The following is a 6,260-nucleotide window of genomic DNA, read 5'->3' as shown; positions in this document are numbered from 1 at the left end:
GAAGGTGTGGGTGCTTCATTGCTTCAATTGGCAGAGGCTGTGGACAAATCTTTCCTGGGTATTGCTTAGACTCGAGAAAGTTCGTTTCTTCAATGATGGCTTGGTGTGCCCCTCGAGTCATTGGCCTTATCTTGTTGTACTTCTTTAGCTTCTCCTAAATGTGCCACTCTTCCTTTTTCGCCATAAGGACCACTGTAAGTGCCAATCTAGCTTGAATTGCGTTCGATAGAGAATTGGACGAATATAGAGGTATCAAGTGCGTGGAAGTCTAAATGAGGATGTGACGTTGACCCAAGGAGTTGGTCTTTTATACAGAAATGAAGAGTGAATGATGGTGATGTGAGTGGAAATCTAGAGATGACTTGGCCGCGAGTAAAGAATTCCAAGCTGGTATTAGTTGAATGAAGGGATTTTATTTATAGGTACAATGGATTCTTATCGACTTCTCAATCAGATTGTTGCCCTTCTTTGTACACCAGTTAAAGTGTCCATGAAAATAATTAACATGAATTGGGGGGATGCCATTTATGCCAGATAGATAGATATGTCAGGTGCAGAAATGCTTGATGCCCGCTTGGAGTTCGCAGGTTTAGCTCTTGCAGAATACCATCTAAATGTCATCAAGCATCTAAAAAAATCTCCTAGATTTCTGATGGTGACTCTCACAATGTAATTTTACTACTGGCTCCTCTTCTTTTATTGATTAAGGATTCTTTTACTGACTGATCGTGCCCTACAAGGAGAGATTTAGTATTCCTTGAAGTTTTATTTATCTTCTTCTCATTACGGAAGGGCATTTGTTCATGTCATTTTGATTAACAAGCTCGCTGGTGGTAGTTTTGACTTTCGAGTAGGATATATCTCCAGTTGTGTTGCATACTTGTATGACAATCTTGTTTAGAGGGATGGAGGGAGGAATCACGGAAAGCAAAGAGACTAGGACTGTAAGGGAAGCTGTGTCCAAGTATGTTAAGTTCCTATATGACTTAATCTTTCGGTAATTCAAATTTGTAAGAGGTTAGGATTAGATGCCCAGCCTTGGTAGTTCTTGCTGTCTATTCTCACTGGAAAACTTTAAAGAGAAGATATTTTCTCCAGAAACATCTAAATGCTTCGCTCGTCATATTGTCTTCTGGATATGGAGAATGTTTTGAGTGCACTATAGTACTTGAGCTAATCCTTTAATGGTTTCTGTTAAGACTAAAGTTGTGGATACTAGTACATTTGTAATTTTTGCCTGGAGAAAGCTTTCGTGCATCCAATCCACCTTGAGGTTCCATTGTTGAACAACAAAATTTTTTTTTGATTCAGTTATTGGATTGGAGCCTGCCAACAAGAGGTATATTCCCCCACTTTAGATGACCTACTAGCTCAAAGAAATCCTCTATCAAGTTACCGATATCCCTCTCAGTTATTTTTTACAGTTATCACGTTTTGCCTCACTCCACAAATTTTGATTAACATTTTGTTGGATAACATGTGTGCCCTCTCTTTCCCTCTTCTTGTGTTAATTTTAATGGGAACATATTATTCATTCTCTGTTCTTTTTTGTTTACAATGAACTCACTTTATTTACACTTTTTAATGTGTCATCAATACTGGCACTTCTTAATCATTTTAATTTACTCTAGGCAAATTATGCTGGCATCCTGATGGCAAGTTTGTTGTCTTGGGACTTGAAGATGGTACGATTTTACTGCATGATGTCGAAGTAAGTTATCTATGTTTTTACTTGAATGTTACCCTCATTACTTCTCAAGTAGAAATTCCTCCTGCCACAGTCCTTTATCATTGGAACGTGTCTCTAATCTCTTGTGGGAAAGATTATGAATTGCTCAAAATCTGCATGACGGAATGCAAACATCAAACTTGCTCAGCAAACATTCAACTGCTAACAGAGATGGCAATCCATTTTTATTGGTCATGTCTGTCAATGTCAAGTTGACAATGGATTGCTAGGTACGTCAATCTGAGTGGGATAAGATTAACAAAAAAATTTATTAGAAAACTCCATTTGAACATGACCATGTTAAACAGGTCAACAAATTACAAGAGATGAATAACTCGATTAACTAATTAGATTGAATTGAATGGGTCATTCTAATCCTAACATGACCAACGCAGCATATTTACAATATGCAATTCGTCATCAATCTCACATAAGTTTGAAAAGAAACTAGTCATAAGCTTACAAAATCCTAGGTTTACTTGAAATTTTATATTTATATGGTGTGATCAAATTGTAATTTGTAACCACTACGAAAACAAAATTCATGATTATTATTAGAGAACTCAATAATCTAAATATTACATGGGTAAATTTCTATTTCGTTGTTTGAACTTTGAATTCAGGAATATATTCGTTTATTAATTGTGTTAACTGTTAAGTAGGCAGCCATAATTTTGATATGACATGATAACCACTTAGGTTCATCCTTAGCTTAATTGAATTAATTGGACTAAGCCCATGGTGATAACCAATTCGGCCAAGCTCTGCGCTCATGAAAAATAGCCAAAATTTTTCAAAGAAAATTTGGAAAAATTGGTGACGGTTGCTCGAGATTTTTGGGTCACATAAAACACAATCGGCATGATCTTCGCGATGGACGATTGATTGGGAAACGAAAATCATTTTCCATTGTCATAGACAGGAAAGAAAAGTGGGGTGGATTATTTTATGGTTCTCATCACTTCACATGTGAGTGTTGTAAGGAAAGATCGAAACCTCCTACGGCCGAGCCCATGCATCGGCACCGCCCTTTGCTGTTCTGTGACCTAGCTGCCGTCCACCGCTGCTTCCCATCGTCCGCTGCACCACCGAGGATCAACCTTGCCACGATCCTTTCCGACAACCAAGTAACGATTAAGTCCCAGCCCGTTGACTTTCTATCCTTATTCCGCCGCCGCCGCTGCGTCAAGCCAACACGACTGAGTCGTCTCTGCCCCTGCTGTCCCGAGACCACACGACGTTTTGGCTGTCCAGCCGAGGCACGATCTCCGACAACGATTGAAAGCCCACGATAATCAGATTTCCGTGGCTCTCGCAACGTTCCACTTGGCGAAACTGAGAGGACACGGCCACATTGAGGGAGAGGGAAATCGTGGGTGTGTCTTCTCGCTGAGTTTTACTTTTTTTTTTTAACAGCAAACATCATCGCTTGATTTACTATTTCATATGAGGGAAAATAACACTTAGAACATCAGTGCATAGAAGATCAAATAAAGCAGGGGGTTAGAAATCCAGTTCGGGGTAAGATGTTGTTTCGGCATGCCTTCCCTATCCAATCCGCAGATCGATTTGTGCTCATGTTGCAGGCCAGTGAGAGGCCCGGGAGATGACCGAGTTTTGCTTGGGCTCGGTTCACGATTGGTTGCAGTTCCCAACTCAGTTCAGTCGAAGTCTTCAACGCGTGCACTAAAGGCAAACAGTCAGAGTGTACTTGAGGAGAGAGAAATCCGCGGCTTTCGACAAATTTTAGGGTTTCTTCCATCGCAATCGCCTCCGCTTGAGAAGCCGAAGTAGCCTCGACTGGCTTCGCAAATCCATCCACGAGGAAGCCTCTGTGATCTCGACAAACATAGGCGATGGCAGCCTCGTGTCGAGGAAGTTCGCTCGCTCGCCGGGTGCTTCGTTGATGTCCAGATCGGGATCAAAAGATGCGTCGATGTTGATTCGAATCGAACCCGGGAGGAGGTGGACACCAGATTCGATAAGATTTCGATATTCTTCTTGCTTTTGGTTTGTCGTTTAGATCTCTCGTAGCTTTTCTCGCGAACGCCTCTGCTCTAGCTATTGTTGCTTGCGGTCTTGGGATTTGATGGCTGAAAATAAACCGATTTCTTTCCTTCCAGATACTCCATAGTACTACCGCTATATGGTTAAAATTTCCCGAGATAACTGGATTCTGTTTTATGCTGCAGATCCAGTCTTCGAATCGGGTAAGGCCAAACCTGGATATCCGTAGATGCAGAGGGGCTGAATTCCATACCTTGGCTGTCCATGGGCAGAGGAGAAAAGTGTGCTCAAGCGTTTCTGCTTCCAGTTTGCAGAGGGGGCATAAAGGAGAAGGTACGATCCTTCGGTAGTGCAAATTTTTCATTGTTGCTAGGGCATTGTTACATGCGTTCCAGAGGAAATTTTTTATTTTGGGTGGGGTTGTGGACTGCCAAATGTATTTCCAGAGGTCGGGATTGGCTGTGTAAGATGAGGTTGCTTGTGTATTCTCAGATAAATCGAGGCGTTTCGAATATGAAATAACCGCTCTTTACCGAATAATTTCTGATTTTGTGTGCATCCATACCAGCTTGATCCTCTTCATCGTAAGCCAATGGGTGTGGCTAAAATTTCCCTACCCTTCTTTCACAAACATAGAGTGTAGAAGAGGTTCGTTCCATGTGCCCGTACTGGATTTATAAGATCCGAGACTTTGCCCGGTTCTTGGTTTGATGCCGGGCCTCCTATGGGGCCACTTTTTAGCCATCTCTCTGTTCTAATTGATGTTTTTTTTTTTTTTTCCATTGCCTATCCTCGTGCATCACTTGAGGAGCAACCGAATCCCTTGCCTTGATGATACTCGCCAACCCCACGAGGGTCGTGATCCTCTCGCAAAGATGCCGAAGTCACCATGTGAGTAATACAGCCCTTTCAATAATTTAGTTACTAGTGAGTCTGGATTTTTAATTATGCGCCACATCTGTTTTGCTAGCATTGCTGTGTTGAAAGTCTGTAAATCATTAAAACCCAAACCCCCTTCACTCTTTCTAGTTTTTAACAAATCCCACTTCTTCCAGTGAATGCCAGCCTTTTTCTCATTACTTTTCCACCAAAACGATGCAACCTTTCTCTCAATTGCTTTGCAAATCGATATAGGAATTTTGAATATTGACATAGCATATTGAGGGATTGCTTGTATTATCGTTTCTGTAAGTATTTCCTTTCCCGCTTTTGATAACAATTTTTCCTTCCAAATATCCAGCTTTGGAGTTGACCCGCTAAGATCCATGCGAACATGTCCTTCTTTGATTGCCCCCAGTCTGAAGGTATGCCCAAATACTTGCCTGTCTTTGTGATTTCTAGTACTCGAAGGGCTAATGCCATGTTTCTCTTTAGAGCTATAGGACATCCTTTACTAAAGTAGATACCCGATTTGTTGAGATTAATTGCCCGACTGAGGCAAAACAAAAGATTGATTTAAGATACCAGCCAAGTTCTGACATTCAACAATTGTTCCATGCAGGAAGAAGATAGAATCATCAGCAAAGAGTAGATGGGACAGAGTAGGGCGGTGGTTGTTCAACTTGATTCTAGTAAGTGAACCTTCCTGAACAGCTTTCTTCATTAGGATGGATAGCACATTGGCCACGATGATAAAGAGGTAAGGTGAGAGAGGGTCTCCTTGGCGTAAGCCACGGGTAGGTTTGAAGAAAGGTAAAGGCTCTCCATTTAAATTTATGCTGAAAGATACTGTGCTCACACATTGCATGATCCTCTGTATCCATAGGTTACAGAAACCTAATTTTGTTAGACAGGCCTTAAGAAAATCCCACTCGATGCGATCGTACGCCTTTTGAATGTCTAGTTTTAAAATTGCTTGAAATTTTTTCTTCTTGTTGCTGGTTCGTAGTCTATGTAGCACCTCCTGAACCATCAGTATATTATCTTGAATCTGCCTGCCTCCCACAAAAGCACTCTGTTCCTCTGCAATGATGTGTGGTAGAATTGGTTTGAGCCTGTTTGTGAGTACTTTGGAAATGATTTTATATAGGAAGTTGCAGAGACTGATAGGGCGATACTGCTCCAGTTTTTCAGGTTGTGGGACTTTGGGAATCAGTGTAATGAGTGTTCTGTTTAATGCAGGATCTAGATGACCAGAGTTGAAGAATAGCTGTATTTCTTGGAAGATCTCCTTAGAGATTGCCGACCGCTCTCTTTGTAGAAGATGCCATGAAACCCGCTGACCGGGTGCCTTGAAAGCTCCCACCGCCGCATATCTCGTGGTGATTTCCTCCTGTAAGTGGAGCCATCAAGGTATGATTCATCTGGTCATCTACTAAAGTAGGGATGAGTTGTATGATAGGTTGCCAATTGCGGAAGCCCACTGATGTATATAGATTTTTGTAAAACTGGGCTGTCATCCCCTGTATCTACTTTTCCCCTCGAACCCATACTTCACTCTCATTTTTCAGCATTGTTATCTGATTTCTACTTCTCCTCTGAATTGTCGTTGCATGAAAAAATCGTGTATTTCTATCGCCCCACT

Source organism: Eucalyptus grandis, chromosome 5, assembly GCF_016545825.1.
Source record: "Eucalyptus grandis isolate ANBG69807.140 chromosome 5, ASM1654582v1, whole genome shotgun sequence".
In the NCBI taxonomy this organism is placed as follows: domain Eukaryota; kingdom Viridiplantae; phylum Streptophyta; class Magnoliopsida; order Myrtales; family Myrtaceae; genus Eucalyptus; species Eucalyptus grandis.
Note: the sequence above shows the minus strand (reverse complement) of the source record.